We start from the raw sequence: 20446 nt of genomic DNA, 5'->3' as shown, positions 1-20446 counted from the left end.
GACTTTGGGTATCAGGTGGCTTGCTGGCCTTTTGACTGGAAGGGAGTGGCCCAGGAGAGCCCCAGGTGGGTGAGGTCTGCTTGGGCTGACTGGACTGGCTGCATCAGGATGCTTTTGGCTGGGAGGCATATGCTAATGAGTTATGCTAATGAGTTCTGCCACCTATTTTTCTACAAAACAATCCCTGGTTTTGTGTATTCTTACAGACAGCTCTCCAAGGTCTTTCACATCACATATGATGCTTGTTTTCATTTGGCAATGCCAAGGATTGAACCTGGAACTTTTTGCCAGCATAGCAGGTACTCTGCTACTGAGCTACGGCTGTCCTAGTTTCATTCAGCTGGGGAACTGGTTCTTTCTGGAGGCTGGGGAACTCCAGTGCAGGACTATAAGCATCCCAGTGGAAGTATAATTCTCTCTCAAATCACTCTGCCTATTAGCAGACTGTTGCCAGCCTCCTCTGTAACACTTTATCTCAGGGGTGTCAAACATGCAGTTTGGGGGCCGAATCAGGCCCCCAGAGGGCTCCTATGAGGCCCCTGAGCAACTGGCTATCATCTGCTTCCTTCTCCCTATATCTTGCTTCCTTCTGTATCACAGTTTACTTTGCAAGGCTTGCTCAATTGCACAGGAGCTACAGAGCAAAACCTCTATTTTCTCCATTGGCTGAGGCTCCTCTCTTGGGGAGGAGTGGGGGGGAGGAATAGCTTGCTTTGCCAGGCTCTCTCAATTGCACAGCAGAGCTATTGAGCCAAGCCTCTCTTCCTTCTATTGGCTGAGGCTCCTCCTCCTCCTGGTCCCCTGGGGAAGGAAGGAAAGAGCCAGTGCTTCCTTTGCCCAGTTCCCTAAACCCCATGGGAGAAATACAAAGAAACCATCTTAAGACCAATGAGTGCTATTGTTTTAAGCATGTTTCAAGTTTATTAAAAATATATTTGTGTTGTTTGTGTTCTTTATAAAATTTATATCTCTGCTACCTAATCTTAAATAGGTACACACATGGCCCGGCCCAACATGGCTCTGCCCAACCTGACGTGGCCCAGCCCAACAAAGTCTGATTTATGTCATGTCCGGCCCTCATGAGTTCGACACCCTCCTTTATCTGGTCATCTGCAAGTAATTCTTGCTTGCCATAAGTTTCCTGCTATTTTACAAGACTGGGCTGGTTTAATTCCCCGCCTGCCCCCCTCTTGAAGCTGGTGGGAAGAAGAACTTCCTTTCTCTGGAACTGATAACATTGCTAGTCAGTGCAACAGGCATCCAGAGCAATAGCAGTAATGGCTGCCTTGTGAGTGTTTCCTGCAGTTTTGGTGTCCTGGATGGATGGATTCTCCACCTACTTACTGAATAGTTCGGCTGTGTGCAAGTTCTTCTCTGGCTGGCCCTACGGGCAGGGTCAGCAGTGAGTCTTTCTCAGTAGCAGAGACTGCCTCTTGTCTCCTTCGGTTGCTGCAAAGGGTTAAACCTACCTGGCTGGGTTTTCACAAGGAGTCTTGTGAATGGCTGTAATGACTGAAATTCATTTCTACCAGCAGTTAATCGCAGAGTCCCCTCATTGATTCTCTGTATTACAGCTGTATTAGCTAGGCTGTGGTGGTGCTAATGATCTAGAAAATCTCCTTTTAATAAAGCAAAGCCATTTTTTTTAGTTAGTTAGGCATCGGAAGGGGAGGAAGAATGAGCTGTCTGCAGAGCGCTAGTGAGATGTATCTGAAGGAAGATGTTTCAACAAAGGTGGCTGAAGGAGAGGCTGGAAGTGGGTCTACATTGGAATAAGGAGTAAATGTACCAAGGCTGAATTGTCATATATATAATGATTATCCAATGACCACAGAATCAAGAGGTACTTTCCGCTTGATGCACTGTTTGGCTTTCTCTTGCACTGTTGGTGGAGAGAGTGAGTTTGTACTCTGCTGAATAACTGGAGAGGATAGTGCAGGGGTGGCCAAACTTGCTTAACATAAGAGCCACATAGAATAAATGTCAGATGCTTGAGAGCCACAAGACATGAACATCAGATGTTTGAAAGCTGCAAGACAAGGAAGGAAGGCAACTAAAGGGAGGTAGAGGTGGAAGAAAGTAGCTTTAACTTTAAATATATTCCCCAAGCTGCTGGCTGGCTTGGCTTGGAGAAGTGATTTTAAGAGAGAAATGCCTTCTCCAAGCTGATCTGTGGGGTAGTGGGGGCTTCGAGAGCCGCACAATGTGTGTGAAAGAGCCACATGTGGATCCTGAGCCACAGTTTGGCCAACCCGGGATAGTGCTTTATTTGCATCTTGAAACTTGGGGAAGAGAGCCCAATTAACAAAAGGAATGGCTGATGAAAGATTGCTTGTGTTGGTGGGGTGTTTGGAATTTCATTAGATGCCAACACAAACAGACAAAATATTTGGCTCCTAGGGCTGGGTGGAATGCAGCTTGTTGTCATCTGGATCAGTGAGGAGCTGATTGCATGATGGCTTTTAAATGCTCACATCACCCCTTTTAGCCCCACAACTGTGTTTCTTGGCTGCCATTCAACATATTTTTTCCCACATTTTTCTAGTGCTGCAGTAAATCTGGCTCTGGGAATGCAGGAAAGTAGTTGCATGATGTGCGCAGGGTAGAAATCCCCCCTCCTGTCCACTCTGCTCTCACCTTGCTGCTTAAAAACGATAATGTGAATTTGCTTTTCCTTGTCCACATAGAAAGACAATACTCTGCTCCCAAAGGAAATGGGAATGGTATCTTTCCTGTTCCCAAGTTGTCGGTGCAATCCTGTGCATGCTTGCTTGGGAGAAAGGTCAAATATTCATAGGATTGCAGCATAAGAAGTTTTTGCTGATGCTTAAAAGCAAACAGTTCAAACGCTTTTCACTCTTCCTATGCAGCATATACTTTCTTGTACTGTATCAGAGATGATAGAATTTGACTTATTTTTATCCCAGCGGAATTGCTTAACGTGGCTTTGGATAGCAAAGTGCTGTCATGTTTTTACTTGGGCCGGTGGCAACCAGCCATGCTGAATGGCTCCCAAACCCTTATATAGACATGCCTCATGTGTGGGCTGTAGCCATAGGCATGTGGTTAGAACAAAGTCTGCTGGAGAATTTTGTGCTATTTGTCATCAGGGGTAAACAGCAGTGCCCGCAAAGTGGGAAGAAAAGGAAGTCTTTCAGATAAAATCTCACAAAAGGGGGAGGGGAACCTTGGAGGTTACCGAGTATTTCCTGGGTCTTTGGTATAATGCCAGATTTATTTGTGAATGGGGATAGCATTTGTGTTCCAATCTGGTGGGGATTATTTTGATAACCCGAAGAAGCTAACTAGACAGGGCAGCTGGAAAAGCTAACAGTCATAAATGAAGTATTTGCAAGGACGCTTCTCTTCTCCACAGAAGTTGATTCCCAACCTCTTCTCCACAAAGAGGATTCTGTTCGGGGAAGTCAAGCGACGGTGCTGTGCTCTGGCACTTGTGTGGGCTGTCAGCACTTTTGCATAGTCCATTTAAAAAAAAAAATATATATATATATATATATATACACACACACACACACACACACACTGTGTAATCCACCAATGTGTGTTAAGTTTTACAAAGCAAGCATTCACATAGTCCTCTTAATAATGATGGCATGACTGATCCGGAGTCTTGCTTTTTAAAAAAAAATTGCTTTGCTTCTTCATGTTAGGCTTGCTAATTTTGGAGTAGGAAACTCCAAGAGCTTTTGAAGAGGACTCTGTGTTTGGGGAAATGAAGGACCTCAGTGGGGTATAATCTCATATGGTCCACCCTTCAGAGCAGCCATTTGCTCTTGGGGAATTGCTCTCTGTTGTCTGGAGATCAGTTGTAATTCCAAGAGAGATGCAGGCCCCACTTGAAAGTTGGCAAGCATAGCAAGGCCAGCTCTACGCTTTCCTGGAGTGTCTTTGCCCACTGTAGAAAGAACATTTTCCTCTAGAACAGGGCTGTGTTGAAGATTGATATCACAGCCTTGTCCCAGCAAAGTGTTTCCCTAAAGGTAAAGGTAGTCCCCTGTGCAAGCACCAGTCGTTTCCGACTCTGCGGTGACGTTGCATCACATGTCAATGGCTAAGGATCCATAAAAACAAAAAAGGCCTCTTCCCTTTAATAACTCAAGACCCCTATAGGCCAAGGTGGCTGCAATTGGTCAGAAGCAACTTAGAAAGTATAGGATTCTCACTTGAAAACCTCTTGGCGCAGAGCTATGCCAAAGCAAAAAGTATTATCAAACAAAGAATCTGCGATATAGAGAGACAAAGGGATCTAGAACAGGCCCCCTCTTTTTTAGCAGCTACTGAGACCAAATATGTTATGAGGACGGCCAAGTACTTTTTTTATTTGGAGGTACCAGCCCACAGAAGAGCCTTTACGTTGGCTCGATGCGCAGCCATGCCCTCAAAGGTGCTAGAAGGGAAATATAGGAAAGTCCCGTATGAAGACCGACGCTGTCCTTGTGCTATGGGAGAGGTGGAGTCGATGACTCATATGTTTTTTCGATGCCCTTTCCACCAGGTACAGAGGGATAGGTTTGTTTCCCCGTTTGTAGTTAAACCAATGGCAGACGCGGACAAGGCATGTTTGGAGAAACTTTTGGTAGATGCAAGTCCAACTATCTCTAGACAGATAGCCAAATTTTGCCATTATCTTGTGAAGTTCCATACTAAGAAACAAGAAACTGCATGTCTTGTATGATCTCTTGGAATTTTAGTTTATAAATGTTTTTTATACTCTGATTTAAAGGATTTATACAAATTGGAACTGACTTGAATTTTAAAATTGGTTCAATTATATTTTAGTTATCTTGGATTGTATAGGTGGGGAAATGTTTATGTATTTTATTGTATTTTATGTTTTTTTAGGAGGGTATTTTATACTATCTTAGGTATTTTAGGAGGGTTTTATATGATGTGTTATAGTTTTTATATTGGTCTATGACTGTAATAAAGTTCATTCATTCAACATTTTCCGGCAGACTTTTTACGGGGTGGTTTGCCATTGCTTTCCCCAGTCATCTACGCTTTTCCTACAGCAAGCTGGGTACTCATTTTACTGATCTCAGAAGGATGGAAGGCTGAGTCAACCTTGAGCCGGCTACCTGAACCCAACTTCCGCCGGGATCAAACTCAGGTTGTGAGCAGAGAGCTCGGACTGCAGTACTGCAGCTTTACCACTCGGCACCACGGAGCTGCATTCCTTACTCCGTTATTAAAAAGGAACTGCATTTCCACTCTTTATTTCCAGTGCAAAGTAGAGAGGAATTTCGCCATAGAGATGCCAGGACTAGATTGACACCTCTCTGTACCCCTGGCAAATTGTCAGTTTAAACTTTGAGTTTAATAATGGAAGTGGAGTGTCTGTGTGTTTTGCCTACCCGTCTTGTAGAGGAAGTAGTTCCCCACTCTAGACAGGAGCACTCTGGGAAAGGGTAGAAACAGACCCTGCTGTGCTCCTGTGAACAAAATAATTGAGTGTGTGTTTTCTAATTTAAGGAACCCCATGTTTCCTGAGCCCTTCTATGGTAAGCAAGCCCTGCATGGTGACCAGGTATGATCTCTCTGTAATTCTGGAGGTGCATGGATGGAGGGGTTGTACATATGCATGAGGCTGCCTTATATTGAATCAGACCTTTGGTCCATCAAAGTCAATACTGTCTGCTCAGACTTTAGCAGTAGCTCCCCAGGGTCTCACGCAGAGAGGTCTTTCACATCACCTACTGTCCGATGCTTTTAACTGGAAATGCCGGGGATCCAACCTGTGATCTTCTGCATGCAAAGCAGATGATTTACCACAGAGCCACATTCTGGTTCTCTACAGAAGGTAAGGCAGACCTAATTTTTCTGCATTGCAGGTCATTGGAAATCCAACTACTCGTAAGCCCCACCCTCTAGCATCCCCAAAGAACTTGTTTATCTGAAAAACAGTGCAGCCAGTGTAGAACCAGAGAATTTGGGCTTAGATCTTCTTTCTTCTGTGAAGCTGAAAGGGTGATCTTGAGCCTGTCACTGTCTCTCATCCTGGGCTACATTGCTGGGTTGTTGTGAGTCTAAAATGGAGGAAAGGCTCAGCACACCTTGAGCTACATGACACGTGGAAATAAAAATAGGAAATAAATCAAATTAAGGGTTTGTTACTGACAGAATGGCTTGCATGAATCTGGACTGGGGGGACAAGGAAGGGGTGTGCTAGAGCAGCGTTGCCATAGGTAGCAGTGGCCTTAATGCTTGGCTTGCTGTGGGGATTTTTGGAACTAGTGGGATTGACAGCTGCTTTGCTCTGGTCCTCTGGGAGAAGAAATCTGGGCTGTTACAGGAGATTTACGGTCTCCTGTCTGTGTAAAAGCATTCTGCGTAAAAGTATTTTGTTTACATTCAAGGCATTCGATGCATTTAAAACTGCCACTTTAAAGGCTCTCCGATTCTTTCGAGGCTGTGGGGTTCCCTGGAGTAGCCCTGGCTCACATCTTCTGGTTCCTAAACTTCATCCGTAAACACTGAAATCTCGTTGAAGAAACGGCTGCGGGGAGGTGTCCTGCCATTTATTGGTTCCTTTGGAGTGCTGGCATGCCGCGTTCCTTGCCCTTGCACATTTTCGCATCTGCCGTTAATGGCGCCTCCCTCCTCCCCAAGCCTCGGGCGCCTTCCTCAGGAGTGACGATAGAGCTTTGTTCCCCGGGCTGGAAGTTGGAACTGGCTGGCAGGAGGTGTTTTGGGGCCTGCCTGATAGTGCCCCATGCTGACGCATCGCTCAGAAACTCGCCCTCCTGTCTGTTGCTTTGAACAAGCTGGGGCCTGCCCTCTACAAAAGAAAACAACAACGGGTGAACGAGTGGAGAGGAATTTAATTTGCAGTGCCAAGTTGGCCCTGAATCTGCAGGGAGGGAATGCCTAGCAGCCGGGTTGGACTGCACCGCTACAAGGCTTTAGTTTGGCCTGCTTGTTTTTCTCCAGGAACCTCTTTCAACTTCATTTGGAAAGTTCTGCCCTGTTGAGGCAGGCTAGTTTTTGCCTGTTCTCTTTCCTCAGTGAATTGGGTACTTTGTTCTACTCTCTTCCACTTCACAACGTGGATCTGAAATTCAATGTGTGCCTTTGAGAACCTGCATATGTGAAGAGCACTTGAAATGTCTGATAAATGGCCTAGTTTAGGTCTCGGTCTAAAGGCAGAATGACATTTTACTGCCTTATTTATTGCCAAGGTCTAACTCTGGCCTTGAGAGAGCCAGTTTGGTGTTAAGTGCACAGACTCTTATCTGGGTTTGATTCCCCACTCCTCCACTTGCAGCTGCTGGAATGGCCTTGGGTTAGCTATAGCTCTCGTAGGAGTTGTCCTTGAAAGGGCAGCTACCTTAAGAGCTCTCTCAGCCCCACCCACCTTACAGAGTGTCTGTGGTGGAGGAAGGAGATAAAGGAGATTGTAAGCCACTCTGAGACTGATTCAGAGAGAAGGGCAGGGTAAAAATCTGCAGTCTTCAGTCTTCTGAAGTAGGAAGTAGGGGGACAGTCTCTAGGTGGTGGCTAGAGATCTCCTGGAATCACAATCAGTTTCAGAGATTTGTCCCCCTGGAGAAAATGGCTAGTTTGGCAGCTGATCTCTGTGGCCTTATGCGCTGCTGAAGTTCCTCCCCTCCTGAAACCCCGCTCTCCCCAGGCTTCAACCCCCCCCTCCCAATTTCCAGGAATTTCCCAAACCAGAGTTAGCATTCCTATGGGGAAGGAACCCTGGCTCCAAGCGAGGCAGGTGAACCAACGGGTTTGCCAGCAGAGGGCCAGGTCTGCTTTTGTTTGGCCTTGTCCTGAAGGCCTCACTGGGGCTGAAAACTCCTCACCTCATTAAAACTCAAGTTGCCCTTGTGGAGGAAAGTCTGTGTTGCGCTACTGGCCTTTCCCCAAATCCTTGCTTGGGGCTGCATAGGATTGCGAGGTTGCTCAGCCTCCAGCAGCCGATAGTACTAAGCTGGTGAGTTATTCTTGGCTCGGAGGGTCACAGGTTGTGCAGGTCTGGTTTTAATTACTTATCGATAACGGTTACTCCTAATATTGTCCCAAGAGTCTGCGGTCAAAGGTATTTGTGCTGTTTTCTCCAGAGATAACCAGTATAGGAAGAAAACATTCATTAAATCCTTCCCCTTTCCCTTCCACCCTGGGGTTTTACAAAAACAAAACCTGACAGCATCAGAATGACCTTGCTGCATCATTTACAAGCCACCAATGCATGAACGCCCTGGGATGGACAGAGCGTTAAATCACATCCTTCCTGCACAAGTGTAAATGCTTGTTGGGCAGAAAGGATCCAGGAAGGAGTTGGAGATGAGAAGCCGCTAGAAGTTTCTTCTATAAAATGAATTCTCTTCCCTCAAAATCTCCGGTTCTAAATTGCGTATGTAGCTAAGAAGGGGGAAAAAGCAGGGTGGGGGAAGAGTCCACATTATGTGCCCTCCCCACTCGGGTTTATGGCAGAATCGTTAATGGTTGGGTTATGGATCGGTTTGCAAAGCCAGGCCTCAGATGCATCACTTTTCCTGCGGATCAATGAAGTTATACACTCCCTTCTTGTTAAGTACCATCATAAAGATCCACAGCGGTTTTTCTTGAGAATGAGATGATGGTCAGATCCGCCTGCCATTTTTTACCTTGTATGGTATTCAAGGCTAAAATCCAAGGAGCAGGCTCTAACCCAGGGATGGGGAACCATTTTCTGCCAAGGGCCATTTGGATATTTATAATATCATTCGGGGGCCATACAAAACAATCAACTTAAAAAACATTGCTTCACCGAGGGAGAATGGTTCAGGCCAGCAAAATTAATGCAAATAATTGATTTTCTATTTGAAGTCATGTGGGGAGAGCCTAATTTGGCACATAAACATATCCCCGGCCTGCTGCCCTAGTCAAATACCTAGGTCCAGGGCTTTTTTTGTATAGGAAAAAACCCAGCAGGAACTCATCAGCATATTAGACCACATCCCTTAATATTAGCATATTAGACTTTTTCCAGGCCCTACAGCAATCCTGGCCGGCCAGCCAGGCCCAGGGAGACTGCTGCGCAGTGCGGCTGTGCCCCGCAATCCCTGCCGGCCAAGGAGCCTGCTGCACAGCGCATCTGGGCCCTACAATCCTCGCCGGCCAGCCAGACCCAGGGGGGCCACCATGTGGCTCAGCTTGGCCCAGCAATCCCTGAGGGCCAGACCAAGTGACCTCATGCCAGACGTTCCCCACCCCTGCTCTAACCTTTTATGTTGGAGCGCCTACCTTTTCTGGACTGGATTAGTGCAAGGTCGATGTATCTTATTTGAATCCTTTCTTTCAAGGAACGTATCTCTTTTAAAAAATATTTATATCTCAGTTTTCTCTTCAATGAGGACCCAAAATGGCTTTATTATTTATTTATTTATTTATTTATTTTATTACTTTACATTTATATCCCGCCCTCTCCGCAAGCGGACTCAGGGCGGCTCACAACATCATAAAAATCAATTCAATAAAACATATAAAACCATAATTTACTTATCAATTTAAAACTATTAGCGCTGTCTCAGTCCAATCTAGGCGGTATTGACTTCTGCCTATGCTCGCCAGCATTCTGTGGGATGTCCAGTGGCAGCCCATTTTCAATCAACCACAAAAGCCTGTTTAAACAGTTCGGTCTTACAGGCCCTGCGGAACGCCGACAAATCCCGCAGGGCCCTTATAGCTTCTGGGAGGGTGTTCCAGAGTTCTGGTGCTGCCACCGAGAAAGCCCTAGATCTTGTTATGCATAGCTTGGCTTCTTGTTATGCATAGCTTGGCTTACATCATTCTCCTCTCCTCCGTTTTATCCTCACAACAACCCTGTGAAGTAGGTTAGGCTGAGAAGGTGTGACTGGCCCAAGGTCACCCAGCAAGCTTCCATGGCAGAGTGGGGATTCATACCTGGGTTTCCCAGATCCTAATCTGGTTGCAAGAAACCTGTGAAGTAGTTTAGACTGAGAACTTGTGACTTGCCTAACCCTACCCTGGTGAATTTTTTACCGCTGAACAGAAATTTGAACACAAGGCTCTCTTGGCCCGTGTCTAGTCATTGCACCACATTAGTGTTTTAGCCTTTCCTGAAGGCTAGTCTGGCCTTATTGGGTCTTGGAAGCTAAAAAGGGTCCACCCTGGCAAGTCCTTGAATCGCAGACCACCAAAGGAGTCCAGGGTTGCTACCCAGAGGCAGGCAATGGCAAAGCACCTGTGAACATCTCTTGCCTTGAAACTCCCCTACAAGGTGCCGCTTGATTGGAGAAAAACAAACATATCTTTAGGATGGGTGGCAGCCAATGCAAAATATAAATGCATTGTGCATAGAAATGAGAGAGAATATATCTTGCTCTGCTCTTATCCCTGCTGTAGAAAGCATGCTTAAACATACTTTTTATTATTTCCAGAAATAACTCCATTTGGTGGAGTTCCAAAGTCCAAAGAGGCAGGTAACAAGAAATGAGGCTGTGGGTTAGATCCAGGGGTAGATTTCCACTAACATGAGGGAAAGGAGATTTTTGTTGAGGGGGGCGGGGTCAGTTTCTCCTGGAGACTGCAGATTCACCTCTCATTCTGTTATTTAGGATCCCCTATCCTTTAAGAGCAGCATTTCAAGTCACAGGGGGAATGGGGAAATGAGGAAGCCCTGTTCCATGAACAGAATTTACTGTTGGGTCCCATCTTGTGGATGGATCTAACTAAGTTAACTGTCTTCTTCCTTGCAAATGTTTGGTTCTGTAGGTATATGAAGCTACCTCATATAGAATCAGACTATGAGTGCACCTCCCTTGGCAGTGACACAGTCTCCCTCCAGGATCTCAGGCAGAGAAAAATCTCTCTCCATGCCAGCAACCTGAATTTCTTTCATTACTAGTATCACAGATTGAACTTGGGGCATCCAGCATGCTCTACTGCCAAGCTGCATCCTTTGCTCTTGCCTGGTTATGCAGTTACGTATGAACATAAGAGAAGCCATGTTGGATTAGGCCAGTGGCCCATCCAGTCCAACACTCTGTCACACAGTGGCCAAAAAACCCCAAAACCAAGTGCCATCTAGAGGTCCACCAGTGGGGCCAGAACACTAGAAGCCCTCCCACTGTGCCCCCCCAAGCTCCAAGAATACAGAGCATCACTGCTCCAGACAGAGAGTTCCAACAATAAGCAAGCAGTGGCTAATAGCCACTGATTGACATCTGCTCCATATGTTTTTCTAATCCCCTCTTGAAGCTGTCTATGCTTGTAGCTGCCACTACCTCCTGTGGCAGTGAATTCCATGTGTTAATCACCCTTTGGGTGAAGAACTACTTCCTTTTATGCATTGTAACCTGATTGCTCGGCAATTTCATTGAATGTCCATGAGTTCTCATATTGTGAGAAAGGGAGAAAAGTACTTCTTTCTCTGCTTTCTCTATCCTATGCATATTATTGTAAACCTCTATTTTAGGAAGATCTTAGTTTGTCTAGGAAGGTTTCATCTTGTTGGTGCTGGACTGCAGCCCAAAGCAAATAAACTAGTAAAAGCTCTCCGCTTCCATGGTGGGCGATGGGCAGTTGGAAATGTGCCTTCCACGGAATTAATTGGCATATGTAGATAAACTGTGGACGGATGTGCTGCTTTATGAGATGGTGCTGCCAAGGGGCCGGATCTTGTGATCTCTCATCAGAAGGCGCTGAGGATCACCAGTCTTCCTGGCTTTCTCTTCTCTCCCTGCAGCCCTTTCCAAACCCAGAAAGTATATTATTGGGGTTGAGAGACCTGATTCAAGTAACAGATGAACAAATAGTGGGAAGGAAAGGAAGGAAATCCTTCCTTCCTTTCTCTTCCAAACCTAGAACTCTATTGAAAGAAGAAGGGAGTGATTTATTCCCTTACCCTCCCCAGCTGCAGTTTTCTGACTCTGTGGTTATTATTCCTTGTAGGTACCATATTCTCAGGAATAAACTTTCCTGGGATTGGAAATGGTTGCTGGGGGGAGGAGGGGAATGCTGGGGAAGAGTGAGTAATCTTTGTACAGTCTTCATACGGTTGTGTGAATCCAGCCCAAAGGGGTTCATCTTCCTACAGTGGCCATAAAGATGTCTTAAAGAAGGCCTGATACAGGGCATGAAGGCAGCAACCTTTCATGCCCTCTGAATATGGAGGCTCTACTTAGCTGTCTTGTCTAACAGCTGTTGGTAGACCTATCCTCTCTGGATGTTCTTGACCCATTTTAGAAGCCAGCTGAGCCATGGCCACATTGAGAGCCAGTTTGGTGTATTGGTTAAATGTGCACTCTTATCTGGGAGAACCGGGTTTGATTCCCCACTCCTCCACTTACAGCTGTTGGAATGGCCTTGGGTCAGCCATTGCTATCGCAGAAGTTGTTCTTGAAAGGGCAGCTGCTGTGAGAGCCCTCTCAGCCGCACCCTTCTCTCTCAGTCTGTTGTGGGGGTAGAAGATATAGGAGATTGTAAGCCGCTCTGAGTCTCTGATTCAGAGAGAAGGGCGAGGTATAAATCTGCAGTCTTCTATGGTTTTACACCTCCTTCCACCCAAGGTAGAGATGATTCTTAACTCTACTTTACAGGGGAGCTGAATCAGGCTCCCAAAGGGTTCCTATCAGGTCCCCAAGCAACTGGCTGCCTCTATCTTGTTTCCTCCTGCATCACAGTTTGCTTTGCCAGGCTTGCTCAATCCCAAAGGAACTACAGAGCAAAGCCTCTGTTTTCTCCATTGGCTCCTTGGGGAGGAAAGTTGGAGGGAAAGCTTGCATTGCCAGACTCTCTCAATTGCACAGCAGAGCTACTGTGCCAAGCCCCTCTTCCTCCTATTGGCCGAGGCTCCTCCCCCTCCTGGTCTCTTGGGGAAGGAAGGTCAGAGCCAGAGCTTCCTTTGCCCAGTTCCCTGGATCCCATGGTGGAGATGCCAAGAAAGCACCTTTAAGGCCAACAAGTGCTAATGTTTTAAGCATGTTTTATTTTAAGCTTTTAAAAAATCTTTGTCCGTGTCCTTATAAAGTTTATATCTCTGCTACCTGGCATTACGTTTTATGGCACACATGGCCCGGCCCAACAAGGTCTCATTTATGTCAGATCCGACCCTCCTGACAAATTAGTTTGACACCTCTGCTCTACTAGGTTGGCTTCAGTTGCTCTCCTTTACTGGCACCGAGAGGTGGAAAGAGTGGATGGCCCGTCTCCAGGTAGGCATTGGGAAGTTGCAGGAACATCTCTGTGTGCTCCCATCTGCCCTCTGGGGCCCTTGGCTATGACATTCCTCCCCCCCTCCCTGTGCGTCATCATCTTGCCTCTGTATAATAATATTTTTATAATGCAGTTTGTAATGTAATCCCATTTCAAATGCCAGTGTCCTGGCTCACCACTGGATGATTTACAGGCCTGTTTATAAGCCTCTCTCCTTTCGGAGGAAAAAGGCGTTTAGAGAGCTGCTATTTGTTTCTGTCACTTTTCCATCCTGGAGACAAACGGCTGATGTAAAAACGATGAAGGAAACAGTAATGAAAAAAGAAAGTTCTGGTCCTTGGCTGTCTGGAAGCTACCAGTTTCTGCTGAGAAGGGGGGGACCTCATCCTGCAGGGGGTGCTGTGTAGAAACATGACACACTTTTCACAGCTCTGGGCTGTGCTACACACTTCCATAAAGGTATGGTTGCTGCCGCTGCTCCATTTCCCCCTCCCCCCCCTTCACATCTCCGTTGTAATGTTTTAGATTGGGGTGGCCAAATTGCGGCTTGGGAACCACATGCAGCTCTTTTGCGCATATTGTGTTTCTCCCAGAGGTTGAGCAGGAGCTTAATGCAGGCTTATTCTCTGCCGTGTGTGAAGCAGGGAAGGATGGGGAAATAGGCAGGCTTGCAACCTCTTCTCCAGCACAGAGGTCACCCAGAGACCTAGAGTGAGGGAAAGAGAGTGCAAAAGCCAAGGGAACCACGGGAAGGAGTGACAGAATTAAAGAGGGCAGCACAGGGTTCCCCCCCTTAGTGTGCTGTTCAGGTATTTTTCAGGTGTGTGTAAGTTGCAAACCTGCTTTTGGTAACAAATCTCATGATAAATGCTTTGCGCCTGAGACCCAGGGGAAAATATGAAATGGCTGGGCACTGTGAGCTTTTGTACTTAAGTTGCTTCATGTGCTGGTCAGCCAATAGAGAAAATAAAGGTTTTGCTCTGTAGCTCTTGTGTGATTGAGCAAGCCTAGTAAAGCAAGGTGTGATGTAGAAGGAGGCAAGAGAGAGAAGGAAGCAGATGGCAGTGAGTTTCTTGCAAGCCTGATAGGAGCCCTCCAGTGGCCTGATCCAGCCCTTGGGCCACATGTTTGACACCCCTGCCCTAGCCATTCCCTATGCTAGTCTTATGGGGACTCTTATTCCCAGTTTTTGTTTTTTAAAAAAGTCTCCTTCTAGCATGGTCCTGCTGCAAAGTAAATACATATGTATTTTTATCTTTCTGTGCAAAAAGGTATTCAAAGTTTTAATAAAGATATGTGTGGAATATTTGTTCATGTCTTGCAGCTCTCAAACATCTTATATTTATTCTGTGTGCCTCTTACGTTAAGCAAATTTGGCCACCCCTGTTTTAGATGAAGGTGAGGTGTGGTGGGGTGTCAGAAGGCTCGGGGGAAGGGGTTTGCCTGCATTCCACCAGGGCACAGCGATGCCAAGTTTACTTAAACTACTTCCTTGCCACTTCTCCAAAAAAAAAGTTTTCTAAAGCAGTTTGCAAATTTACCCCTCCCCCCATAAAACTTAAAAAGAAAATGATTTGTTGTTTTTCACTGGCCACCTCGGTGGGGTAGGGCGGGATATAAATTGAATAAAATAAATAAATAAATAAAACTGTCACTGAGGATTAATTAGTAATGCATTTTTTGAGAAGAGGCCAGCGGAGATACTGATCAGGAACAGTTACATATTTACGGTATTATGTCATTTAGCCGTCAGCAGCTGGAGAACTTTAGCTTTTTATTTTAAAGAAGCCCATGTCTCTGTTCCTCAAGATTACAAAAGTAGTTTTTGGAATTTGCAGGTGAGTCGCAGAAACCAGAAGGGCTAAATAGAATTTCCTACGGCAAACAGAGCCCTGACCTGGATAACCCAGAATGGAACGATCTCATCTGATCTTGTAAGCTAAGGAAGGTTGATAGATAGATAGATGAATTTATTGTCATTGTTCTCAACAAAAAGAGAGCAACGAAATGAGGTGCTCTTCCACAAACATACCAACACATCAAACACACATATTCATAAACCATTTAAATACATCTAAAACGGATAAACATTCATAAAACCATTAAAACCATTTAAATACATCTAAAACGGATAAACATTCATAAAACCATTAAAACCATTTAAACCATTAAATAAACATTCATAAAACCATTAAACATTCATAAAACCATTAAAACCATTTAAACCATTAAATACATCTAAAACAGATAATCCTTCATAACCCTGCATTTAACCTAACCACAGCACTTGGATAGAAACTGTCCTTAAATCTGTTTGTCCTAGCCTTCAACACTCTATATCGTCTACCTGACGGTAAGATCTCAAAAAGCAAATGGCCCAGATGTGTATTTGGATGTGTATTTGGATGGGAGACCACCAAGCAGGGCCGGCTCTTCCATTAGGCAAACTAGGCATTTGCCTAGAGCACCAGCCCTGGAGGGGCGCCAAATTAGGTGCCCCCACCTTTTTGTTTAAAAAAATCCCTTCCCCCTCCCCACCCTGAATCGCTGCTGTCTTCCCCCTGTTGCTGCCGCTTCTCCCCACCTCCTCCCCCTCCCTCCTAGCCCCAAATCACTGCTATCTTCCCCTGTTGTCGCCGCTTCTCGCTGCCTCCTTCCCGTCCCTCCCTGTCCCAAATTGCTGCTGTCTTCCCCCTGTTGCCGCTGCAACGGGAGAGCGGAGGTGGGGTGGTGGTGGCAAGGCTGCCTGGGGCTCTGCGGGCCCTAGGGCTGGCCCTGCCAACAGAGAAGTCCATGGTCACTAAGCAGAGGCAGGCAGTGGCAACCCACCTCTGAACGTCTCTTGCCTTGAAGACCCTATGGGGTTGCCATAAGTCAGCTGCAACTTGACAGCAAAAAAAGAAGAAGAAAAAAAAAAAGGTCAAAGGAAGGAGGTTCATTTCTCCTCCCCATGCCTAGCAGAAGCTGCTTAATTAATGCTGGGCCGTGGTGGTTCTTGTCGTTATGCTTTGTTGCTCCTCCAAGGAACTTGGAGCAGTTTAGGTGCTGTTCCTGGATGGCCTACCACGCAGGCGTTATTCAAAACGCATTAAGTGACTGAACTGCGTTGCATGTCTTTTGACTGTTCTGTATGGGTTTGTACATTTGCATGCTTTTGCACATTGGCTGAGTTCAGTTTTTCTTAGCTGGTGGTTTGGGTTACCTTAAGTGCAAAGCGGGCATTATCACCACTGTGAAAGGCCCGCTATCTCTTTCTCTCGTCTGTCACTGACTGCAAATGACTGTGGTGTTTTTCCACTGCTGCATGTACTGGTTGATGGTACTCTGCCATGTTTGTGTATGGTACTGTGCATTCCCGAGCATCAATAGAATAGTAAAGGATGTGCAGCAGCCAGGACTGGGTATATTTTGTCCCTGGATGTCTCTGATTGCAGTACTGAAAGTATCAACAGTTATCCCAAGATGGTTGCTGCTTTCAAGCAAGAGGTTTGAGGATCTTGGCCATAGAGACACTTAATGACAAGAGCTGTGTACTTATTGTGATTATATGGGAGAGGGTTGAGTTGTAACTGGCTTATGATGTCCCCATGGGTTTTTAAGGCAAGAGACTTAGAAATACGATGTAGATGGATTAAAACACACACACACAAAAACCTGCAGAAAATATTCCTAGGTGCTGTGTGCCACATCTCCAGATTGGCAGTATATTGGTATCAACGGGATTGTGTATGTATTCTGCACCTAGGAATTCCCAGCCTTTTTGAATCATTGAGCGTTTCTGGAATCTTGAGAACAGATATTGGGCACTAAGAAAAATGGCTGCCACAAGGGGTTGGGTCCTGTCACAGAATGTTGGAAGTATTCACGACAGAGGCAGCTATTTCAAACTGGTATGTTCCTCAGGCACAGACTGAAGACCTCATGGGCAATTCTTGAACGCTGCCCTACTCCAGTGCACTGTAGAAAAGTCAGGTTTGACTGCAAGCTTTAGATAAAATATGTGGAAGAAGCAAGAGATCACCAGGATCAGCTGGGCATAACATTGGCTTTTTATGCAATTGGCAAATACAAATGTTCAAATTTTTACACTCAGGGTTTTTTTGTAGCAGGAACTGCTTTGCATATTAGACCACACCCCCTTGATGTGGCCAATTCTCCTGGAGCTTAAGAAGGCCCTGTACTATGAGCCCTGTAAGATCTTGGAGGATTGGCTACATCAGGGGTGTGTGGCCTAATATACAAAGGAGTTCCTGCTTACCAAAAAAGCTCTGTAAATCATACTGATGATTTTGAGAAGGATTTTGGTAGGGGAAGGGAAGAGGTGTGGTTAAATGGGGCAGAGGGTAGCGGTACTGGGAGAAATTTGCTGGGCTGTATCATGCATGTGTTATGAAGCCCCATGGTGCAGAGTAATAAAGCTGAAGTACTGCAGTCCAAGCTCTGCTCACGACCTGAATTTGATCCCAGCTGAAGCTGGGTTCAGGTAGCCGGCTCGAGGTTGACTCAGCCTTCCATCCTTCCGAGGTTGGTAAAATGAGTACCCAGCTTGCTGGGGGGTGGGGAAGTGTAGATGACTGGGGAAGGCAATGGCAGACCACCCCATAAAAAGTCTGCCGTGAAAATGTCACATGCGACATCACCCCAGAGTTGGAAACGAGTGGTGCTTGCACAGAGGACTACCTTTAACTTTTTACTTTACCTTTTTACCTTTCATGTATTACAGATTTAGCGGTGGCTCTGGTCATAAAGTAGATTTCCAGGGTGCTGCTGATGAAAAGGGAATGAGAGGCTATGGCCTTCTCTCTTCCCTTCAGAGGTAACCTATAGGCATGTGTTGTTTTCCATAGCGCTATTATGTCCCCACAGTTTTGCTGCTGGGATAGCAACTACTGTGGTAGCGGCTTTCAGGTTCCTCCCCTTGCAGGATGGAGGTGTTGTGGAGGCCATCAGTTGCTAGCCCATAAGTTAGGAGCTGGAGCTGATGCTGTTGATTTCTAGCAAATTTCTATTGGCAACATTCCAGTAAGGTCTGGTTACAGGTTAGAAACCTCTGCTGTGTCTGGTGTCACTGGAAGATCATGGAATCATAGAATCATAAGAGTTGGAAGGGACCTCCAGGGTCATCTAGTCCAACTCCATGCACAACGCAGGAAACTCACAGATACCTCCCCCTAAATTCACAGAATCTTCATTGCTGTCAGATGGCCATCTAGCCTCTATTTAAAAACCTCCAAGGAAGGAGAACCCACCACCTCCCGAGGAAGCCTGTTCCACTGAGGAACCGCTCTAACAGCCAGGAAGTTCTTCCTAATGTTGAGCCGGAAACGCTTGATTTAATTTCAACCCATTGGTTCTGGTCCTACCTTCTGGGGCCACAGAAAACAATTCCACACCATCCTCTATATGACAGCCCTTCAAGGACCTGAAGATGGTGATCATATCACTTCTCAGCTGCCTACTCTCCACGCTAAACATGCCCAGCTCCTTCAACCTTTCTTCATAGGACTTGGTCTCCAGACCCCTCACCATCTTCATTGCCCTTCTCTGGACCCGTTCCAGCTTGTCTGTATCCTTCTTAAAATGTGGTGCCCAAAACTGAACACAATACTGCAGATGAGGTCTTACCAGAGCAGAGTAAAGCGATACTATCACTTCACGTGATCTGGATGCTATACTTCTGTTGATACAGCCCAAAATTGCATTTGCTTGACAGGATTTTGTATTCCTGCTGTGTCCATACATAGCAAAAGTCCTTTGCTTTTTGCAAGTATCCGATCCCCTTTCACCATTTCCCCCATAAAACTTTCATGTGCAGGTAACCGCTGTCAAATACCATTTTGTTCTCTGTCTGTCTGAGAGCTGCTGCTCTCTTTGGACATTTACAGATTTTTCTTGAAATTCTGACAAATGTACTGCAGATTTTACCAGCCAGCACTGTAAAAAAAAAAAAAGATGGGTTTTGTTTTGGGGTGTATTTTGGGTTTTTTTGCTCGCTGAACATGGTTGTGTGTTGCTCTTGAGGCTTTCTAAGTGGCATATCTTGTATGCTGAGTGGTATGACCTACTTAAAAATAAATGCCATAGTCTTTTGCTTTCCCAGCAAGCAGTAATCCAATCAGGCTAAGCAAACAAAACATTAGCGGTGGGTGCTTAAACATTAGCCAAAACATTGTATTGATGGGAGCCCCCCCTCCCCACATGGTAGATTTTCCAAACCAAAGGAGTATTTCATTTCATGCGGGAATGGGTACGAAACAAGATGGCCACCAAGGGAAACGTTTGATGTCATTGGAACAAATGGCTTAATCGATTTTGCTTTGCTTTCTGAGCGGTAAAAAAAAGGAAATGGCATGAAATGTTTAACTCTTTGTTTCGGGGACAGAAAGGGGCCTGGCTGGCTGGCGCTGTATGCAAGCCAGGAGATTTCGGGAAACTTTAACCTTCTGCCTCAAGAGTTTGTAAGTGTGAGTGGGTTTGCTTGTGAATTCTATTGGCATATTGGGAAAGTAAAGAGCCCCTACAGTTGTAAATCAAAGGGCGATCGATAGATTGAACAGATGCTTCTGTCCTCTGGATGGGTTCTCTCCTGTCCCCCTAGGATGTAGAATAATGGATTCTGAGGTAGTATATATGTTCATAGAATCAGAGTTGGAAGGGTCCTCTAAGGTCATGTAGTCCAACCCCCTGCACAATGCAGGAAACTCACAAACACCTCCCCCAAAATTCACAGGATCTTCATTGCTGTCAGATGGCCATCCAGCCTCTGTTTAAAAACCTCCGAGGAAGCCTGTTCCACTGAGGAACCGCTCTAACGGTCAGGAAGTTCTTCCTAATGCTGAGCCGGAAACTCTTTTGATTTAATTTCAACCCATTGGTTCTGGTCCTACCTTCTGAGGCCACAGAAAACAATTCCTCACAATCCTCTATATGACAGCCCTTCAAGTACTTGAAGATGGTGATCATATCACCTCTCAGCCGCCTCCTCTCCAGGCTAAACATCCCCAGCTCCTTCAACCTTTCCTCATAGGCCTTGGTCTCTAGACCCCTCACCATCTTTGTTGCCCTCTTCTGGACCCGTTCAATGCTCTTAAGCTTGGGTATGGAGCTTAGTCTGCCTCTGTGCAGAATTTGTACATTAATACCTCCTATAGAAGGGTTTCATTTAACTCTTCGTCATCCGAGGTATACATTTTTAAAAATAAAATGTATGTATGTGGTAGGGGGGAGGTGCTGAGTAACAGCTCCACAGCACAATGGACAT

At 45.8% G+C, this 20446-nt stretch overlaps 1 protein-coding gene across 1 annotated transcript in view; it reads left to right on the top strand.

The window, feature by feature from the left end:
- MID2 (midline 2) overlaps positions 1–20446 on the top strand; it is a 265992-nt gene that overhangs the window by 14508 nt on the left and 231038 nt on the right. The window lies entirely within an intron of this gene.

The sequence above is a fragment of the Heteronotia binoei genome, chromosome 11 (assembly GCF_032191835.1).
Source record: "Heteronotia binoei isolate CCM8104 ecotype False Entrance Well chromosome 11, APGP_CSIRO_Hbin_v1, whole genome shotgun sequence".
In the NCBI taxonomy this organism is placed as follows: domain Eukaryota; kingdom Metazoa; phylum Chordata; class Lepidosauria; order Squamata; family Gekkonidae; genus Heteronotia; species Heteronotia binoei.
The sequence above is the reverse complement of the archived record's forward strand: the minus strand, read 5'-3'. Positions and strand labels throughout refer to the sequence as shown.